The sequence below is a fragment of the Peromyscus maniculatus genome, chromosome 3 (assembly GCF_049852395.1).
Source record: "Peromyscus maniculatus bairdii isolate BWxNUB_F1_BW_parent chromosome 3, HU_Pman_BW_mat_3.1, whole genome shotgun sequence".
In the NCBI taxonomy this organism is placed as follows: Eukaryota; Metazoa; Chordata; class Mammalia; order Rodentia; family Cricetidae; genus Peromyscus; species Peromyscus maniculatus.
In genome coordinates, this window is record NC_134854.1 from 91425099 (window position 1) to 91436917 (window position 11819).

The 11819-nt window shown below is 44.8% G+C and overlaps 1 pseudogene; it reads left to right on the top strand.

Annotated features, from left to right (window-relative positions):
• Nucleotides 1-1181: 1181 nt before the first annotated feature.
• LOC102908398 (interleukin enhancer-binding factor 3-like) lies at nt 1182-10402 on the top strand (annotated as a pseudogene).
• The last annotated feature ends 1417 nt before the right edge of the window (nt 10403-11819 follow it).

Sequence of the window (11819 nt, forward strand, 5' to 3'; positions counted from 1 at the left end):
CTTTATTTTTTTTGTTTTTTGGGGTTTTTTGTTTTGTTTTGGTTTGTTTTTGTTTTTGTTTTTGTTTTTGCTGGTTACTTTTTGCCAACTTGACAAATTTGAGAAGAGGGAACCTCAATTGAAAAAATACACTCCCACAAATTGGGGTAGTAGGCAAGTCTATAGGGGTATTTTCTTGATTAATGATTGATATGGTAAGGTCCATTCCACTGTGGATAGTGCTACCCAGGGCAGGTATTCCCATGTTGTGTAATAGAACAGGATGAAGAAATCATGATGATATAGACAGTAAGCAGTGTTCTTCCACAGCCTGTGCTTTTTTTTTTAGCTCAGTGAGAGTCAAATAAACCAGTTCCTCTCAGAGTTGCTTTTTTATTTGTTTGTTTTAGTCATGGTCTGTATCACAGCAATAGAAGGCAAAACAAACAGGTGATTTATAATTTAAATTTCATAATTTTTTTCAGTTATGGATAAACCAAACTGATTTTCAAATTTGAAACAAATGTATTTTCTTCACTCTTCTTACCTATAATTTTTGGTGGAGTATTTGAATTCTCTCTAAACAAAGTCCATTTGGATGCTAGTCATTATAATTTGAGTGCCTCTTCTCGACATTGCAGTTGAGACTGGAGCAGCCCTGGTGAAAACTGTGTAGCCCTTTTTTTTTTTTGAGGTGGGTTGTGAAGGTTCCAGAAGGCTGGTGGTAGGAGGGCAGCGGTGCCTGAGGTTGAGGAGATGGAACGCCAACAAGGATTTCACTGTGTAGCTCTGGCTGATCTGGACCCTGCTTTGTAGGCAAGCTTACCTGAAATTGAGCTACCCATCTGCTCTTGCCTCCTGGGTTGCTGGTTTATAGGTACTGTGGAGTCCATAAGAAGGATGTCAGGTCCCCTGGAACTGGAGGGAGATGCTGAGAGCAGAACTTGGCATGCTTTAAAGGAAGAAATGAAACATGGGCAAACAGAAACCCCCTCAGTGTGTGGCTGGATTCTGATAGGTCTTCTGGAATCCTGCTGTCTTCCTGTGAAGGGAAATTGGAGTGAGTTGCTTGCCTACCTGGGAAGACAGATGTGTTCTGCTGTGATCCAGCCCCTTATAGTTGACATGTTGGTAACACCAAGGAAAGCTGTCACAATTTGAAAAGATAATCCAAGACTGATTTCCAGACACTACAAGGAAAAATGGCATTGTACCATCATCCCTTCATCACAAGAAGAAGGCATCCCATGAGAATTTTTGTGAACGATAATCGCCATGTGATGGCAAAGCATTCTTGATGTGTACCCAACGCAAGAGGAGCTGGAGGCGGTACAGAATATGATATCTCACACTGAGCGGGCCCTCAAGGCTGTCTCTGACTGGATTGATGAGCAGGATAAAGGCGGCAGTGAGCTCGTTGAGGCAGAAAATATGGATACGCCCCCTGACGATGAGAGCAAAGAAGGGACTGGAGTGTAACAGAAGACAGGTACAAAATACTCAGTCTGTAGATGATGCTGCAATTGTGATAAAAAACAAAAAAGAATCCCCATTGTCCTTGACCATCCACCTGACCTCCCCTGTTGTCAGAGAAGAAATGGAGTAAATATTAGCTGGAGAAGCGCTATCAGTCAACGACCCCCAGACATTCTGGACAAGCAGAAATGCCTTGCTGCCTTGGCGTCCCTCCGACATGCCAAGTAGTTCCAGGCCAGAGCCAATGGGCTGAAGTCATGTGTCATTGTCATCCGTGTCCTAAGGGACTTGTGTACCCGAAAGCCCTCCTGGGGTCCCCTCAGAGGATGGGCGCTGGAGCTGCTGTGTGAGAAGTCCATCAGCACTGCCAATAGGCCCATGGGTGCTGGCAAAGCCCTGCAAAGAGTGCTGGAGTGCCTGGCCTCCAGCATCGTCATGCCAGATAATTCTGGCATTTATGACCCTTGTGAAAAAGAAGCCACTGATGCTATTGGGCATCTAGACACACAGCAACAGGAAGATATCACACAGATTGTGTAACATGCTCTGCGGCTCGCTGCTTTTGGTTAACTCCATAAAGTACTAGGAATGGACCCCCTGCCTTCCAAAATGCCCAAGAAACCAAAGAACAAGAACCTAGTGGACGCCCCAGACTTCCCTTGTGGACCAGAGGTGAGTATCCGGCTCCAACCCGGACCCCATCCCTGGGCACCAGTCACTCCGGGAAGACCTGCCCAACTTGGCCACAGGCTCTAGCCACCGGGCAGGTCCCCTTATAGCCCCACCGGGAGGGATCCCCTTCTCTAAGCCCCCTGGAAGCCCCTGAAATCCCCGTGCCCTGCCCCCACGCCCATCTGCCCAAGACCCCAGCCACTTCCTGAGACTTAGAGACCGGGCCCCAGCTCCCATCCTGCCCCCAACTTCCCTTCTGGACCAGAGGTGAGTATCCGGCTCCAACCCGGACCCCATCCCTGGGCACCAGCCACTCCGGGAAATCCTGCCCAACTTGGCCACAGGCTCTGGCCACCGGGCAGGTCCCCTTCTAGCCCCACTGGGAGGGATCCCCTTCTCCAAGCCCCCGACAGCCCCTGCAATCTCCGCGCCCTGACCCAACGCCCATCTGCCCGAGACCCCAGCCACTTCCTGAGACCTAGAGACCAGCCCCCAGCTCCCATCCTGCCCCAGACTTCCCTTCTGGACCAGAGAGAGTTGGACAAGAGAACTCCCTTTTGGACAAGAGAGAGAGACTTGCTGAATCTGTCAGCTCTTTCTGAAACAAGTACACTGATAAGACCAAGAAGGAACCACGAGGAGATGGGCAGATGTCAAGGCAGAAGTACATACAACAAAATGAAGAGCAATACAGCAACACCAGAACCTAGCCCCCCTCCAACATCTAGACCTGAACACCAAAAACTGGAAGAAGCAGAAGAAAGTAGCCTTATGAGTAACTTCATGAAGAAGGTAGAGGCTTGTGCAGAGGAAAAGACAAGAAAATTGGAAGAACGCTGTAAACAACTAGAGGAAAGGGCAAACAAATTAGAAGAAAACAATAAAGCCCTCCAAGAAAACAATAAAGCCCTCCAAGAAAACAATAAACTCCTGGAAGAAAACAAAAAAGTCCTGCAAGAAAACAATAAAGCACTGAAAGAAAATCATGAAAAAGTAATGAAACAAACAAAGGAAACAGTCCAAGAACTGAAAAGGGAAATTGAAAAAATAAAGAAGACACAAACAGAGGGAATGCTGGAAATAGAAAACCTGAGTAAAAAATCAAGAACTTCAGATGCAAGTGTAACCAACAGAATGCAAGAGATGGAAGAGAGGATTTCTGGCATTGAAGACACAGTAGAAGAAATAGTTTCATCAGTCGAAGGAAACACTAAAGCCAACAAAGTCATGAACCAAAATGTCCAAGAAATTTGGGACACCATGAAAAGACCAAACCTACGAATTATAGGGATAGAAGAAGGTGAAGAATACCAACTCAAAGGCACAGAAAATATATTCAACAAAATTATAGAAGAAAACTTTTCCTACTTAAAGAAGGAAATGCCTATGAAGATACAAGAAGCCTATAGAACACCAAACAGACTAGACCCCCCAAAAAAGTCCCCTCGACACATAATAATTAAACAACTAAATGTACAGAATAAAGAAAGAATATTAAGAGCAGCCAAGGAAAAAGGCCAAGTGACCTATAAAGGTAAACCCATCAGAATAACACCCGATTTCTCAATGGAGACTTTGAAAGCCAGAAGGACCTGGACAGATGTAATGCAGACACTAAGAGACCATGGATGTCAGCCCAGACTAATATACCCAGCAAAACTTTCAATCATCATAGACGGAAGGAACAAGACATTCGAAGACAAAGCCAGATTTAAACAATACCTATCCACAAACCAAGCCCTACAGAAAGCACTAGAAGGAAAATTCCAACCGAGGAAAGTCAGATACACACTCAAAAACACAGGCAATAGATAAAGCCACAAGAGTAAACCCCAAAGAAGAGAAGTACACACACACTACCACCAAAAATAACAGGGATGAAGAATCACTGGTCATTAATATCCCTTAATATCAACGGACTTAATTCACCTATAAAAAGACATAGACTTACAGAATGGATACGAAAGCACGACCTATCTTTCTGCTGCATACAAGAAATTCAAAGACAGACACTACCTAAGAATAAAAGGCTGGGAAAAGACTTTTCAATCAAATGGTCTTAAGAAACAAGCAGGGGTAGCCATCCTGATATCCAACAAAATAGACTTCAAACTAAAATCAATCAAAAGAGATAAAGAAGGACATTACATACTCATCACAGGAAAGATCGACCAAGATGAAGTTTCAATTCTGAACATATATGCCCCAAACACAAGGGCACCCACATATGTAAAAGAAACATTACTAAAGCTTAAACCACATATAAAACCCCACACATTAATAGTGGGAGATCTCAACACCCCACTTTCACCACTGAACAGATCTCCCAAATCGAAACTTAACAGAGAAATAAAGGACTTAACTGATGTCATGACCCAATTGGACCTAATAGATATCTACAGAACATTCCATCCTAACAAGAAAGAATATACCATCTTCTCAGCACCCCATGGAACTTTCTCTAAAATAGACCACATACTTGGCCACAAAGCAAATCTCAACAGATACAAAACAATCAGAATAACCTCCTGTGTTCTATCAGACCACCATGGTTTAAAGCTAGATTTCAGCAACAACAAAAACTACAGAAAACCTACAATCTCATGGAAACTGAATAATGCTCAACTGAATCACCAATGGGTTAAGGAAGAAATAAAGAAAGAAATTAAAGACTTCCTAGAGATCAATGAAAATGAAGACACCACATACCCAAACTTATGGGACACTATGAAAGCAGTGCTAAGAGGGAAATTCATAGCACTAAATGCCCACATAAAGAAGTTGGAGAAATCCCACACTAGTGAATTAACAGCACATCTGAAAGCTCTAGAACAAGAAGAAGCAAAGTCTCCCAGGAAGAATAGATGCCAGGAAATTATCAAAGTGAGAGGTGAAATTAATAAATTAGAAACTAAGAGAATAATACAAAAAAAATAATGAAACAAAGAGTTGGTTCTTTGAGAAAATCAACAAGATAGACAAGCCCTTATCCAAACTAACCAAAAGACACAGAGAGAGAATCCAAATCAAATGAAATGAAAAATCAGAAATGAAAAGGGGGGCATAACAACAGACATTGAGGAAATCCAGAGAATTATAAGGTCATATTTCAAAAATCTCTACTCCACAAAACTGGAAAACCTAAAAGAAATGGACATTTTTCTGGATAGATACCACACACCTAAGTTAAATCAAGACCAGATAAACTATTTAAATAGTCCAATAAACCCTAAGGAAATAGAAACAGTCATTAAAGGTCTCCCAACCAAAAAAAGCCCAGGAACAGATGGTTTCAGCGCAGAATTCTACCAGATCTTCAAAGAAGAGTTAATTCCAATACTCTCTAAATTGTTCCACATAATAGAAACAGAAGGAACATTACCAAACTCCTTCTATGAGGCTACAATTACCCTGATTCCTAAACCAAACAAGGAGGCAATAAAGAAAGAGAACTACAGAACGATCCATCATGAACATTGATGCAAAAATACTCAATAAAATACTGGCAAACAGACTCCAAGAACACATCAGAACAATTATCCACCATGATCAAGTAGGCTTCATCCCAGGGATGCAAGTGTGATTCAACATACGAAAGTCCATCAATGTAATACACCATATAAACAAACTCAAAGAAAAAAACCACATGATCATCTCACTAGATGCAGAAAAGGCATTTGACAAAATCCAACACCCCTTCATGATAAAAGTCTTGGAGCAATCAGGAATACAGGGAACATACCTAAACATAATAAAGGCAATATATAGCAAAGCAACAGCCAACATCAAATTAAATGGAGAGAAACTCAAACCAATTCCACTAAAATCAGGAACGAGGCAAGGCTGTCCACTCTCCCCATACTTATTCAATATAGTACTTGAAGTTCTAGCCAGAGCAATAAGACAACATAAGGAGATTAAGGGGATTCAAATTGGAAAGGAAGACGTCAAGCTTTCCCTATTTGCAGATGACATGATAGTATACTTGAATGACCCCAAAGGTTCCACCCAGGAATTGATAAAGCTTATAAACACCTTGAGCAACATAGCAGGATACAAGATCAACTCAAAACAATCAGTAGCCCTCCTACATACAATGGACAAAGAAGCTGAGAAGGCAATTAGAGATACATCACCCTTTACAGTAGCCAAAAATGACATAAAATACCATGGGGTAACACTAACCAAGCAAGTGAAGGACCTATATGACAAGAACTTTAAGTCCCTGAAAAAAGAAATTGAAGAAGATCTCAGAAAATGGAAAGATCTCCCATGCTCATGGATAGGCAGGGTTAACATAGTAAAAATGGCAATCTTACCAAAAGCAATTTACACATTCAATGCAATCCCCATCAAAATACCAACACAATTCTTCACAGAACTGGAAAGAATAATACTCAACTTCATATGGAAAAACAAAAAACCCATAATAGCTAAAAGAAACCTGTACAATAAAACAACTTCTGGAGGCATCACAATCCCTGACTTAAAGCTCTACTATAGAGCTACAGTAATAAAAACAGCTTGGTATTGGCATAAAAACCGACATGTGGACCAATGGAATCGAATTGAAGATCCTGACATTAACCCACACACCTATGGACATATAATTTTTGACAAAGAAGCCAAAAGTGTACAATGGAAAAAGGAAAGCATCTTCAACAAATGGTGCTGGCATAACTGGATATCAACGTGTAGAAGGCTGCAAATAGATCCATATCTGTCACCGTGCACAAAACTTAAGTCCAAGTGGATCAAAGACCTCAACATAAATCCAGCTACTCTGAACCTGCTAGAAGAGAAAGTAGGAAATAGTCTTGAATGCATTGGCATAGGAGATCACTTCCTAAATATAACACCAGTAGGGCAGACACTGAGACAAACAATCAATCAATGGGACCTCTTGAAACTGAGAAGCTTTTGTAGAGCAAAGGATACGGTCAACAAGGCAAAGTGACAGCCTACAGAATGGGAAAAGATCTTCACCAACCCCACATGTGACAGAGGACTGATATCCAGAATATATAAGGAACTCAAGAAATTAGACATCAAAACGACCAACAGTCCAACTGAGAAATGGTTTTTAGAATTAAACAGAGAATTCTCAACAGAGGAAACCCAAATGGCTGAAAGAAATTTAAGGAATTGCTCAACATCCCTAATCATCAGGGAAATGCAAATCAAAACAACTCTGAGATACCACCTTACGCCTGTCAGAGTGGCTAAGATCAAAAACACTGAAGACACTTTATGCTGGAGAGGATGTGGAACTAGGGGAACTCTCCTCTACTGCTGGTGGGAATGCAAGCTTGTACAACCACTTTGGAAATCAATATGGCGCTTTCTTAGAAAATTGGGAATCAATCTCCCCAAAGATCCAGCTATACCACTCCTGGGCATATACCCAAGAAATGCTCAATCATACCACAAGAGCACTTGCTCAGCTATGTTCATATCAGCATTGTTTGTAATAGCCGAAACCTGGAAACAACCTAGATGCCCTTCAACTGAAGAATGGATAAATAAATTGTGGCACATATACACAATGGAATACTACTCAGCAGAGAAAAACAATGACATCTTGAGGTTTGCAGGCAAATGGATGGATCTAGAAAATATCATCCTGAGTGAGGTAACCCAGACTCAGAAAGACAAATATGGTATGTACTCACTCATAGGAATGTGCTAGATGTGGAACAAGGATGACTGGACTGCTACTCACATCACCAGTGAGGCTACCTGGAAAACGGGACCCCAAAAAAAGACATGGAGAAATGGATGAGATCTACATGAACAGCCTGGTCATGAGTGGGAACAATGAAGGGCAACGGTTGAGGGAAAGAGAGTGGGAGATCCTAGCTGGATCAAGAAAAGAGAGGGAGAACAAGGAATAGGAGACCATGGTAAATGAAGACCACATGAGAAGGTGAGAAGGGGAAGAAGCAGAGAGCTAGGGAGGCCCATGGAGATCCACAAAGATACCCCCGCAAAAGACTGCTGGCAATGGTCTCGAGACGGCAGGAACTGACCAACTCTGGTGATGGGATGGCCAGACACCCTGATAGTTGTGCCATAAACCCCATCCAAGGACTGAGAAATCTGAATGCAGACATCCACGGCTGGTCCCCTGGTGGAGCACTGGGAGTCTAATTAGTGAGAAAGAAGAGGGTTTATATGACCGAGAATTGTTGAAGCCAAGGTTGGATAAAGCACCGGGACAAATAACCAAATGAATGGAAGCACAGGATCTATGTACCAAAGTTTGAGGGGCTTCCAACTGGATCAGGCCCCCTGAATGCGTGAGACAGTCATTTGGCTTGATCTGTTTGGGAGGCAGCTGTGCATTGGTGCCGGGTCCTGGGCTCGTTGCATGAGTTGGCTGTTTGAATCCTGGGACTTATGCAGGGACACTTGGCTCGGTCTCGGAGGGGGGACATGGACCTGCCTGGACTGAGTCTACCAGGTCGACCCTGGTCCTCGGGGGAGACCTTGAGCTGGAGGAGGTGGGAATGGGCGGTGAGCTGGGGGGAGGGGGGGCGAGAGGGGGAGAACAGGGGAATCTGTGTCTATTATGTTGAACTGAATGGTGTTGTAAAATAATAATAAAAAAATTATAAGCTTAAAAAAAAAGAACCTAGTGGACTACACTGTTCAAATTCCCCCCAGCACCACCTACGCCATCACACCCATGAAACGCCCCATGGAAGAGGATGGGGAGGAGAAGTCTCCCAGCAAAAAGAAAAAGAAGATCCAGAAGAAAGAGGAGAAGGCTGAACCTCCCCAAGCTATGAATGCCCTGATGAGGCTGAACCAGCTGAAGCCAGGGCTGCAGTACAAGCTGATCTCCCAGATAGGTCCTGTTCATGCCCCCATCTTCACCATGTCTGTGGAGGTAGATGGCAGTACCTTCGAGGCCTCAGGGCCATCTAAAAAGACTGCCAAACTACATGTGGCTGTAAAGGTGGTTACAGGACATGGGCTTGCCAACAGGCGCTGAAGGCAGAGACTCCAGCAAAGGGGAGGACTCGGCCGAGGAGTCAGATGGGAAGCCAGCCATAGTGGCCCCAACCCCTGTGGTAGAAGCTGTCTACAACTCCAGTTCTTCCCTTCAGATGCCACGACTGAGCAGGGGCCGATATTGGCTAAGCATGGCAAGAACCCAGTTATGGAGCTTAATGAGAAGAGGCATGGCCTCAAATACGAGCTAATTTCTGAGACTGGGGGCAGCCACGACAAACGGTTTGTTATGGAGATTGAAGTGGATTGTCAGAAGTTTCAAGGTGCTGGTTCAAACAAAAAGGTGGCAAAGGCTTATGCTGCTCTTACTGCGTTAGAAAAGCTTTTTCCTGATGCCCCCTTGCCCTTGAAGCCAACAACAACAACAAAAAGAACCCCTGTACCTGTCCGAGGTGGACCCAAATTTGCTGCCAAGCCACACAACCCTGCATAAAGAGATGTCCCCGCCTCCCAACCTTCGAGGCCTGGGTCGAGGAGGGAACATCCGTGGGCGAGGACGAGGGCAAGGATTTGGTGGCGCCAACCATGGAGGAGGCTACATGAATACCGGATATGGAAGCTATGGGTACGGCAGCAATTCGGCCACGGCAGGCTGCAGTAAGTGTCAGTTCTACAGCAATGGAGGGCATTCTGGGAATGCCGGTGGTGGAGGCAGCAGGGAGGTGGTGGCTCGTCCTGCTACAGCTCCTACTACCAAGGAGACCGCTACAGCTCACCAGTGCCCCCGAAACATGCTGGGAAGAAGCCGCTGCATGGGGGCCAGCAGAAACCCTCCTACAGCTCGGGTTGCCAGTCCCACCAGGGCCAGCAGCAACCCTACAACCAGAGCCAGTGCAGCAGCTATGGCATGCAGCGGGGCAAGCAGAAAGGCTAAGGCCATGGGCAGGGCAGCTATTCCTCCTACTCCAACCCTACAGCTCCCCTGGTGGTGGTGGTGGGAAGGGCTCCGACTACAGCTATGACAACAAATTCAACTACAGTGACAGTGGAGGCTGCAGTGGCAGGAACAGCTGTGGCTCCAGTGGGTTCTCCTACAACACGGGCTCACATGGGGGTTACGGCGGAGGTTCTGGGGGCAGCTCTTCATGCCAAGGCAAACCAGGAGGCTACTCATCACAGTCGAACTACAGTTCCTCTGGGTCCAGCCAGAGCTACAGTGGCCCTTCCAGCTCCTACCAGTCCTCACAAGGTGGCTACAGTCGGAACACAGAGCACAGCATGAACTACCAGTACAGATAAAGGCCCAGGCTGCCCTCCCTCCCTCCCACCTTCTGCACCGCCTCTCTGCCTCCAACTCGTCTCGGGAGACTGTTGGCACCTCACAGTCGCTGTGTCCACCAGCGCAGCGCCCACCCGTCCATGCGGCCGATGTCGCCAGGCTGTGAAGTGTGGTGGTCCCTGAGACCCGTGCCGTGATCCCTGTTTAGCTGTGTTTGGGACTCCGTGTCTTCAGTGGTTTGTTAGTTGCCATTACACCTTGTCTGAGTAGTGTTGGAGTTGTTGCCTTGCGGTATCCCGCTCTCTGTCTCTGCCCGGTGTGAGTGCCATAGGGCGTCCTTAAAGGGTTGCAGAAGGGATACGGCATCTGTTACTGCTTTTTGAAGTGAGTTAAATGAGCTGGCTTTATTTTAATACTTTGGTGTTTCAGTTTTATAAGTGAAAATTTTATTTTAAAAACCAGTGAGAGTGGTTTGTTTTGTTTTTGTTTTGTTTTGACATGTCTAGATCATTCAGGCAGAACATTTGAATTCCGCTGAATGTAGACAAATAAAGCCGGGCGGTGGTGGCGCACGCCTTTAATCTCAGCACTCGGGAGGCAGAGCCAGGCGGATCTCTGTGAGTTCGAGGCCAGCCTGGGCTACCAAGTGAGCTCCACAAAACTGAGCTTGTAAAAAAAAGGAATAATAATTTGAGTGCCACCTTTTCAAGTCTTGTGTTGCTGTTGATGGTGGTGGTATTCTCCCAGAACAGAATAGAGTACAAAAATCTTTAGAGCTGTTCACCTTTATACTATTCTCTGAGGCCAGTGGTACCAAAATTGCCCTTGAAACAGGCTGAGATCTCCCCTAAATCAGAATACAAAACTTACCCTGGAAGTACTGAAAATCATCTCACATAAGCTACCAATAAGAGAAGCAGTTGGTACACTCAAAAACATTGTGGTCTCCTTGAGGTTTTTGTCACATGTTGAATCACTGTGGATGACCAACCACTCATTGGCTGACAATAGTAAGTGGCAACATCCTCAGGTTCCAGGGTACTGATGGTGAGAGTGAAGTCTGTCCCAGATCCACTGCCACTGAACCGGACTGGGACATCACTGGCCCTGGTGGATGCACTATGGATAAGGAGCCTGGGAACCTGCCCTGGTTTCTGCTGGTACCAAGCTAAATAAATGCCAACACTCTGACTTGATATGCATGTCAGAGTTGCTGTTTCACCTGGAGAAAAACTCAGGGAGGGAGGAGACTGTGTTGTAGTTTCTCCAGTGACATCTGAAAATTGAAAGGAACAAGAAAAATCACATGTGCAGTCTAGACCACACTCATCTTCCTGGCAGAACTATGATCATTTCACCTTAAACTTGCTTCTTGGTAATAGAATTCAATAATGTTCAGAGACTTTTCATAGATGTAGAGTTATGCGGTTTCCACTCACTTGAGATCCACAGTAAA